Source organism: Lathyrus oleraceus, chromosome 2 (assembly GCF_024323335.1).
Source record: "Lathyrus oleraceus cultivar Zhongwan6 chromosome 2, CAAS_Psat_ZW6_1.0, whole genome shotgun sequence".
Classification (NCBI taxonomy): domain Eukaryota; kingdom Viridiplantae; phylum Streptophyta; class Magnoliopsida; order Fabales; family Fabaceae; genus Lathyrus; species Lathyrus oleraceus.
In genome coordinates, this window is record NC_066580.1 from 2,312,863 (window position 1) to 2,324,207 (window position 11,345).

Consider the following 11,345-nt stretch of genomic DNA (forward strand, 5'->3'; position numbering starts at 1 on the left):
GACCTAAAAAGGTATATTTCAACACAGGGGACAAAAGTCATAATAGGAAGCAGAAAGAAGGGATACCGGTTACTGGGCATATAATAGGTGACCAACCAGGCATGAATTAGGGAATATTTCCGAGACACTCATCATCCAAAAGGAGGGCTGAAAAAGAAAACTCGATCACAGGATGGGCATTCGATCCCATAAGGAAATACAAATCTTACTCAACTGGGGAAGAAAAAGACTTCGACTGAAGAGCGCATGAGATATATTATCTATTACCGTCATAATGTAGATAATATACTCGCATGGAAGATTATCCATAACCGGTTACTGGGTTAATAAAGGATAAATCGACCGGAAAGAGAGGACATCGGGATACCGGTTATTGGGTATAAAATGATGACCAATCCAAGGGGGGAGAAACAATCATTACCAAACAAGGGTAAACGAAAGATGACTCGCTGGGGATAAATTGCTTGATCAAAGCAATTATCCAAGAGATATATCACCGGTTACTGGGAGATATACTCAAAATGAAGGCATATCAATACCGAATATTGGATCAAGATAACCAATCAATGAGGGGATTACATCTACCGGTTACTAGATAGAAAACCACAGAAGAGAGTAGCCATCATCGGTTAGGATGAACAAAATCAAGGGTTAACTCTGCAAGGGGATAAAATGGGGTTTACAACTACCGGTCACTGGGTAGTAAACCACAGAAATAGGACTTACAACTACCGGTTACCGGGTAGGAGGCCACAACATCCGCTGAGGAGAGAATGAACAATTACTATTTACTGAGTAATTCATCACCTGAACCACAGGGAAATGCAGGGGAAATAACAATAGTAGTCAATCTAGAAACAAACTAGAGGGACAAAATGAAACAAGACTCAACCCAATGAGGACATAACTCAGGGGAGCAATTCTATCCCAATACATGTTTTGGGAGGAAACTAAAATAATAATCATCCACGAGGACATAACTCAGTGGGGAAGTGAAGGAAAGATAAACACTTTCTATCTATGGGGCTGACTCTATATGGATAGATCAGACACGACCGTCTGCTTGGGGAAATATATATCACCAAATAGCATGAGATCACAAACAAAGATATAGGGCAAAAAATGCAACATGAATATATGAATGTTATAATTATGCATGTATATGTGTGGTTTATGTAGGATTGATGCTGACAAACAGACATATCTAACACAAACAGGTCCAAGAATCAATGGACAGACGTCCGATACTACATCTCAAAAGAGAAAGTCAGGCCCACAGGAGCAATCCAATATGGAGGGGGCAGCAAATACCAGGAAACACCGATCTCTGCAGGGGATAAAGACCAAAGTTGAGGATCAAGCAAAGTCGTTGCCGGGAACAAAGACTACTGCTAGGGGAATAAGCCGGATCACCAGGGATCAGAGACCGCTGTTGGGGATAAGCAAGGGATCACAATCACCAAAGTTGGGGATCTTCCAACAATATGCAGAAACAAGGATAAGATTAGTCAGAGAAGAAATCTACTGGGGATCTTATCAGGGGGTGATGTGGACTTTTGTGGGGAACAACCACCAAACAGAAGCACATCAAACAACATTCACTTTTAATCACAGAAGGAAATATCTCTTCTATGGAGAAGGAGAACCAGTCACTCCGCTGGGGAAGAAAACAATGCATCCTCCTCAGAAGTTCCAATGCCAAACTAAAATCAGGTAAAGCTTTAGCTGGGGAAGCTACTTAATCACCACTACGGAGCTTAACACAGGTAAAATCCACTAGAGAAGTAAATCTATTGGGGAAAAGCTAAGGAAAGATAAGAAACTCTTCAGGGAATAACCACCTAACAAAAGTTCTAAAAACCACCACATTTCCTCAAACTGCTGGAGAAACAAATCTCTGCCGAGGAAAAGGGAAACACTGCTTCCTTGGGGATAGGAAAATAAACATTTTTATCACCCGCTCTACTAGGAGGAAAATTATCCGAGAAGGAGGAAGCAAACAACAATCAGACTCCTATCAGGCAACTCCACTAGGGAACAACTGCTGAGGACTGAACCAGGAACAACCTGTAGGCAATCGGCTAGAAATAACCTGCTAGTGACCAAACTGGGGAAGTCTAGTGTGAGTAATTTTGCTGAGGATGAACAAGAGGCAAACCTGCTGGATATTAATGTAGGCGAATCCATAGGGGATAAGCTACAAACCGACTTCCTCGAAAAAGATAGCATGCCAATTTATCAATCTATAAGGGATTTTAGGTCAATCCACACAAGAGATGACAACCATATAATTGATAACACAGATGCTAGATCCAGCCTCACTGGGGAGCTAGAAGTCCGAGACCAAACTCCAAACTCTCTGGGGAATCTGGGTGGTGTATCACTTCCTCGGTGCTTACTGAGGAGACAACCTGAAAGATGATGAAGAAGATAACAGATATGCTAGGAATATGAACAAACGTATTACCCTTTTGGAGATCATACTATCCTTGGGAGAGCACTAAAGACATTTCAATTATCCTTTCAGTCCTTTGTGAATGTTCACTTTGTTTAAAAACAGTTTATAAAAACTTTATTTGTTTAAAACAATGATATTTATCAATTAAAACATGCAAACATTTGTTGAATAAAAACAAATAAGAGTGCAAAGAATTGGATAAAGGCTCAAATTTATTTGATGGAATGGTAGTCTGCAAATGGCAAGACTCCATGGATCTTTACAAATTTGAAATTGGTAATATATATTGGAAAAAGGCTACATTGAACATAATGACCATTTCTCCACCAACTCTGAATCCAATGTATTTGAAGCTTCAGTTGACGACGACTGAGCGAAATTCTTTGACAGATGACAGTTGTAGGACAAAGTCTTGTCAAGATGCAGTTACTTGCCCAATCCCTAATTTTTGCCTAGATTGCCCCAGGGTGAGGTACTCAATCTAGAGGGATATATATATTCATCATTTTTCATGTCTCTAACTTTTTCCTGGATCGCCCTTTCGGGTTTTCAATCCACCGAGACGCTCATTTTTGCTTAAGCCGCCCTTTCCGATTTTCAACTTAGCGAGCTATTCTGTTTTTATTTTAGGCGAAGTATTTCTTGACTGCATCTGAATTCACAGGATGAGTGAAATCCTCCCCATCTATAGTTGTAAGTATCAAAGCACCGCCTGAAAAGGCTCTCTTAACAACATATGGACCTTCATAGTTTGGAGTCCACTTGCCCCTGGAATCGGGCGCGAAAGACAAGACTTTCTTAAGCACAAGATCGCCTTCTCGGAACACACGAGGCTTGACCTTCTTATCAAAGGCTTTCTTCATACTTTGCTGATATAACTGACCATGGCACATGGCAGTCAATCTCTTCTCTTCAATTAAGTTCAGCTGGTCATAACGACTCTGAACCCATTCAGCCTCAGTCAACTTGGCTTCCATCAAGGCTCTCATTGATGGGATCTCAACCTCCACGGGGAGCACAACCTCCATGCCATATACAAGGGAGAAAGGGGTTGCCCCTGTTGAAGTGCGGACAGATGTACGATAACCATGCAAAGCAAATGGCAGCATCTCATGCCAATCTTTGTACGTAACAACCATCTTCTGAATAATCTTCTTGATGTTTTTATTAGCAGCTTCAACACCCCCATTCATCTTGGGTCTATAAGGAGAAGAATTATGATATGCAATCTTGAACTCACTACACAGCTTTTTCATCATCTTATTGTTCAAGTTGGATCCATTATCAGTAATAATCTTATCTGGCACACCATAACGGGATATGAGTTGATTCCTGATAAACTTCACAACCACCTGCCTGGTTACATTTGCATATGATGTCGCTTCAACCCACTTGGTGAAGTAATCAATTGCTATGAGAATAAACCTGTGACCGTTGGACGCTTTCGGCTTTATCATGTCAATCATGTCAATTCCCCACATAAAGAAAGGCCATGGTGATGAAATAACATTCATAAGTTTCGGGGGAATATGAATCTTATCCGCATAAATCTGACACTTATGGCATTTCTTCATATATTTGCAGCAGTCAGACTCCATTGTCAGCCAATAGTAGCCTGCTCTCAACATCTTCTTGGCCATGGCATGTCCATTGGAATGAGTACCAAATGAACCCTCATGGACTTCAGTCATCAACAGGTCTGCTTCGTGTCTATCCACGCATCTGAGCAAAACCATGTCAAAATTCCTCTTATAAAGCACATCGCCATTGAGGTAGAAACTACCAGATAATCTCCTCAAAGTCTTCTTATCTTTAACAGATGCCCCAAACGGGTAAATCTGACTCTAAAGAAAACATTTGATGTCATAATACCATGGCTTATCATCTTTCACTTCTTCCACTACAAATACATAAGCCGGTCTATCAAAGCGCATCACAGTGATATTGGGGACTTCATTCTAGAATTTCACCACAATCATCGAAGCAAGCGTAGCAAGAGCATCTGTCATCCGATTCTCATCTCGAGGAATATGATGGAAGTCAACCTCAGTAAAGAACGTTGAAATCCTCCTCGCATAATCTCTGTATGGGATGAGGCCAGGCTGATTTGTCTCCCATTCACCCTTAATCTGACTAACAACAAGGGCCGAATCACCATAAACATCAAGATGTTTGATCCTAAGATCAATACACTCTTCTAAACCCATAATACATGCCTCATATTCTGCCATATTATTCGTGCATTTGAAAGTTAGCCTTGCTGTAAAAGGGAAATGTGTTCCCTGAGGAGTAATAATCACTGCCCCAATACCATTTCCATATTGATTTACAACGCCATCAAACACCGTGCTCCATCGGGAACCAGGCTCTGGCCCTTCATCGCGCGTAGGCTCATCACAATCTTTCATCTTCAAATACAGAATCTCCTCATCTGGGAAGTCATACTGAACTGACTGATAATCCTCAATTGGTTGATGTGCCAAGTGGTCAGTCAAGATACTACCTTTAGTAGCTTTCTGAGCTCGATACTCAATATCATACTCAGACAACAGCATCTGCCAATGGGCAATCCTCCCAGTTAAAGCAGGCTTCTCAAAGATATACTTAATTGGATCCATTTTGGATATCAACCAAGTCGTATGATTCAACATATACTGGCGTAAACGCTTAGCAACCCAAGCCAAAGCACATCATATTTTCTCAAGCATTGAGTATCGAGACTCACAATCAGTGAACTTCTTACTCAGATAGTATATAACATACTCTTTCTTCCCTGATTCATCTTGCTGACCCAACACACAACCCATAAAGTCTTCAAGAACAGTCAAATACATAATCAAGGGTCTCCCTTCCACGGGCAGAGACAAAATCGGAGGCTCAGACATATACTCTTTGATACTGTCAAAGGCCTTCTGGCAATCCTCGGTCCAATCATGACGCTGATCTTTCTGGAGGAGCTTGAATATTGGCGCACATGTGGCAGTCATGTGGGATATAAATCTGGAAATATAATTCAAGCGGCCAAGAAAACCTCAGACTTGCTTCTCAGTTTTGGGCGCAGACATCTCTTGTATTGCTTTGACCTTGGCAGGATCAACTTCAATACCTCTTTCGCTGACAATAAAGCCCAATAACTTGCCGGAACGGACTCCAAATGTACACTTGTTCGGATTCAGGCGGAGTTTGTACTTCCTCAAATGCTGAAAAAGCTTCAAGAAGTGCTCTACATGTTCAACTTCCGTTTTCGACTTTGCAATCATATCATCAACATATACCTCGATCTCCTTGTGCATCATATCGTGAACACAAGGTAGTCATAGCCCGTTCATACGTGGCTCCGGCGTTCTTCAAACTGAAGGGCATCACTCGATAACAGAATGTTCCCCAAGGCATGATGAATGTTGTCTTCTCCATATCCTCGGGTGCCATTTTAATTTGATTATATCCGGAAAATCCATCCATAAATGAGAAGACATTGAATTTAGCTGTATTATCTACCACCATATCAATATGTGTTAGAGGGAAATCATCTTTCGGACTAGCCTTATTCAAGTCTCTATAGTCCACACACATTCGGACTTTTCCATCTTTCTTAGGCACGGGCACAATATTGGCCACCCATTGAGGATATGTAGAAGTCACCAGAAACCTCGCATCAATTTGCTTTTGAACTTCTTCTTTAATCTTCACTGCCATGTCAGGATGAGTTCTTCTGAGCTTCTGCTTCACAGGCACACACTCAGGCTTCAAAGGCAGGAAATGTTGCACAATATCTGTATCTAGACCAGGCATGTCTTCATATGACCAGGCAAAGACGTCGACGTATTCTCGTAGCAACTTAATCAACCCCTTCTTCACAGACGCTTCCAGGAGTGCCCCAATCTTCACCTCATGAACACAATCTTCAGACCCCAAGTTGACTGTTTCCAGATTCTCAAGATGCGGCTGAATGATCTTCTCTTCGTGCTCAAGTAGACGGGTAATCTCATCAGGAATCTCTTCAACATCATCTTCTTCTGCCTCAAATACAGGGAACTCAAAGTCGGGAGATGGTGTTGGATCATTATGTTCAATGGGTTTGATCAACCTGCATAATGATTTTGGATATAAAAGAGATTTTAGAATTCAAACAAGGCAAATCATTATGCAGATGAAAAGATTTATTTTATTCTATTTTTAGGGTTTTTTAGTGATCACCAATTTCATGCAAAAAGCAAAAAGTGAAAATAATTTGGAAAAACAAACATTTAACATAAATTTATTGAATGAATATCATTGTATTTATGTGCCAACAATGTCATCACTCCTCCTTTTGGCATGGGAGAAGGGTTTTTAAACAAAAATGAACATTACGTGGACTTATGGACAACTGTTGGTACATCAACAACGACCCAATTATTGTAGACTCCTCCAGGGATGACAAAGTTGCCAGAATCTTCCTCTGCATCATCTTCCACAACAGCAGCAGCTTCCTGGTCTTCGACCTTGTGGATGAAACCACCACTCTGAAACAAACCGTGCTTGTTGAAAGTGCCTTAAGAATACCTTATGCCAGCCCGAGATTTATTGTCTTCCAGCTTAATCATTTGTCCTAAACCAGTAGTTGCGTCATGCTCAATGGCCAACTTCGCATCATTGTAGGATGCAAATGAAGAAGTTCCTTTCTTAGAAGGCTCAGCAATAGATAAAGCTTGGAACGACGTTCCAACCTCATCCTCAGCATCAATGTAAGAAAAGGAAGACATATGGCTAACCAAGAGAGCCTTCTCTCCCCCTACCACCACCAACTTTTTGTTCTTCACAAACTTTAACTTTTGGTGTAGGGTGGATGTCACGGCGCCTGCCTCGTGAATCCATGCTCTGCCCAACAAACAACTATATGATGGGTGGATATCCATGACCTGAAAAGTGATCTGGAAATCACTAGGTCCTATCTTGATTGGGAGCTCAACCTCGCCAATCACTGTCTTACGCGATCCATCAAAAGCTTTGACGACCACTCCACTCTGCCTCATGGGAGGCCCCTGATAAGAAAGCTTCGCCAGAGTGGATGTTGGCAACACATTCAGCGATGATCTAGTGTCTACTAGCACATTAGATAGGGCATCATCCTTGCAGTTCATAGAGATGTGAAGTGCCAAATTATGGTCATTTCCCTCCCCGGGAAGATCAGCATCACAGAAGTGTCGCATCCGCGAAAAACAACCGGCGGGAAAAAGAAACAAACAGAGCCGCCACCGTGCGTTATTTATCCCAAAAGAGGGAAAGGAAACGCTCGAAGTAAACCTGGAAAGGGAATGGTCTTACGACCGGAGATTGCAAGGATCGGGAGTCGGTTACGCAAGGGGAAGGTATTAGCACCCCCTCACGTCCGTTGTACTCGACGGGATCCACGCTCAACAGAATAGAATAAGGTTGCTAAATAACTGCTCAAAGAATGCACACACACTGGAATAAACAGGCAGGAGAGGATGGAGGAAGAGGACTCGGCAGGATATCGCATCCTGGGCCTACGTAGTTTGTCAGAAACAAACATTAGAGTCGACGTAGTTCGGGGAAATGGGAAACGGGCTCGCTAGGATATCGCATCCTATGCCTACGTATCTCATCTGGAATGAGAATCAGAGCTACCGTAGTTCGGCTCACGCACGCCGAAACAAAACACACGCACAGACGTTGAGACGTCAAAAAAACACAAACAAGGAAACCGAATGCCAATAGCTGGACTTACATCAGACTCCACACACAACAAACAAACGCACACAGGAAACCGAATGCCAATTGCTGGAATTACATCAGACTCCAAACACACCACAAATAGGAAACCGAATGCCAATCGCTGGGCTTACGTCAGACTCCACACACAACAAACAAACGCACACAGGAAACCGAATGCCAATTGCTGGACTTACATCAGACTCCAAGCAAACAAGAGGTTAACCGAACGCTGAGTCGTCAAAAGCAACAAAAAAAGGTGAACAAACAAGCTAACAGGGAGTCTGGTACTAGAGTCTGCTATCTGTCAAGCAAACACACATAAAAAAAGAAAAGGGTGTCCGGAGAGATCTCGCACGATCTCCTGCCTACGTACCTCATCTGGTATGAGGATCAGGGCAACGTAGTTCCCCTTAACAGGGGAGAAACTTTCTCCTAACCAGAGACCGGGAAATAACAACTAAAAGGGAGACTGACTCGAGCCTAAAAGTTGTCATGCAATCCACAATAGTCCTAGGTTGAGGTACCTGATCACAACCTAACTCGCACAGGCAGCAAATTAGCCTAAACAGCAAGTAAACATCACATGAGCAATCACAAGAGAGCAAGCACACACACTATATGCAAACAAGTGGCTCATACAAGGCTGGGCTTTAGTCAAGGGGTCAAATCAACCTCGACAAACAAGCCAACTGGAAAGGGGTGTTGTTTGCTCTTAACCCTAACATTGAGAGTTAGGGTGAAGCAGATGAAATGGAGATGAGGGTAAGACCTCACAGCTCTTATCCCTGGCCTGGGAGAGCTTCAATCAATGAAAGTGGGGGAGTCCAGAATGTGGGACTCTATTCCACATGACTTGACACAACAAGATTTTGGGTTCTTATTCAAAGTGCATCAACACATGGTGTGAGCAGGATGAATGACACAACTGAATAGCAGGGGATGGATTGCACATCCCTTATATCTGCCAATGCCTCTTCGCTTAGGAGGTCTTTGAATGTACAAGGTACAACATTAAACAACCACAAACATTGCCTCTTAAGGAGGGCTTCAGACAGGTGCCTGCCAACATAACATGACAGGTCTTCCAGACTACATGGAGGATAGGGATTATACCTAAGTGGTATGCCAACCACAATCAAAGCAAAGCAAAGTTCAAATGAACTTAAAGCAACTTAGGTACCTGTGGAAACAACTAAACCAATCAGTACAAAATTCAGACAAACAGACAACAATTAATATCAAACAGGCAATCCCAATGCACAACAAATAAACCCTAAGGCAAACTCAAGTGAGTTATCATCAACCTACAAAACAACCAATTGTTAGCAATCAATAGCAAATATTAACATTCAAATGATGAAGCAACATCAACCATGGAAATTGGATGCTTGCACCTGAAATTCAAAGCTCACATGTAAGTCCAAACCCCTAGGTCAAAGCCTAGGGTCAAAGGTGAAGAAAAAATTCAAAACAGAGGCTAATATTCAACACAATGCAACCTCAAACACATATTAACATTTCATAAAAAGTGCCACATCAAAATCATCAAGCAAAGGCATTTCATGTGCAAGGGAAGTCAAAGACAATTTCAAAGCATTCAAATGGACATTGAGAATGAAAATTCCAAATCAAAACAGAAATGATTCAAACAATTCTAGAAAAATTCATGAGCATTCAACACACCCAACATGATCATCATACAAAAAATCAGAACCAACAAAAGTCATTTGATATGGAAATAAAATTGCACAAGTTGATCATCCAATGGTGTGACACAAATTGTCATACCATGCTAACATGTACATAAAACAGAAATGACACATGGAAAAAATGTCAAACCAAAACCAAAATGTCAATTATCATGTCAAGAATCATCATGCAAAATTTGGTAGCAATTGGATCAATATCAAGCATTTCACAATAGAAAGAGTAAGGCAAGGTCACATATGCATACATGTTCACATAATCCAATACAATTCAAAATCCAGGAAGTATAAAATCATGAAATCAACATCATAAAATTCTAGACAAACATAGGATCATTTTTCAAAAAGAATGGGATTAATTGGCTGATTTTTCAATTAGTTATGGATTTTTGAAGTTGGAGAAACAAAATGAAATCAAATGATCATGGCATGGATTGAATTGAAGGGAAAATGAACATGAGAAAATAATTTGAAATTTATGCTACCACCAGGATTCGAAGCGTGTAACTGAAAAAATAAAAATAAAATTCAAAAACGCAAACGCCAGGGATCGAAGGGAGGATCACAGATCAAACAGGCCTGGGCGCGTGTTCTTGAACAAGAACCCTAGCGCTAGCAGGAGCGAAGCCAGGCCGACGCTAAGCCGTCACAAAGATGAAGATCTTCATCTTCTTCATGAAGATGATGATGAACAAGATGAAGTTCATACGAATTTTTCCAGAATTTCCAGAATTTTCCAGAATTTTACAAATTATATATCGTTGGAAAGCTCTTTCAATGTAGAATTCAAATATCATATTATCTAAGCCTAAATCTCCATGGATTTTCTGAATCGAAGCAAAGAAGTTTCTAGATCTAAACATGAAATCATCATATCTCACTCAATTTTCATCCAAATTTCACAAAATTTATATCAGAATTCTCACCATAACAAGATCTACAAGATTATGTACATAAAACAGAGAATTAAGGTGATCGAAAATGTGACCTCTTGAAGGTCAGTTCTTGAATTCTGCAGATTCCAGGCCAGGCAAGCATGCAAATCCACTCCAAATCACTTGTTATGAAGTTTGATGATGAAATTGAGGCTTGGAAACGTGTAGATCTAGCTCAATTTGCATTTTCCATTTTCGAGTTCTTGAACTTCACATGCACAATTCTGGTCCAAACTTGATGATCCAAGGCTTGATCTCTGCTAAATCAACACTAGAGAACCAGAATATGGAAGAAGATTCAAGGCTTATGTGAGAAAATTTTGAATTAAGATTGGGAGAAAATTTTGGAGGGAAATGAAAACTAGATCTAGAAATGGTGAATTGTGATTAACCTCTTGAAATTCTGTTATGATTTAGTATATATACCATGTGCTAATCCTATTTTAATTAAAATTAATCAAGGTTTAGTTGAAGTTAAGCAAGATAAGGTGTGGTGACAAAAATTGAAATTTTGCATGGTGCATGTAG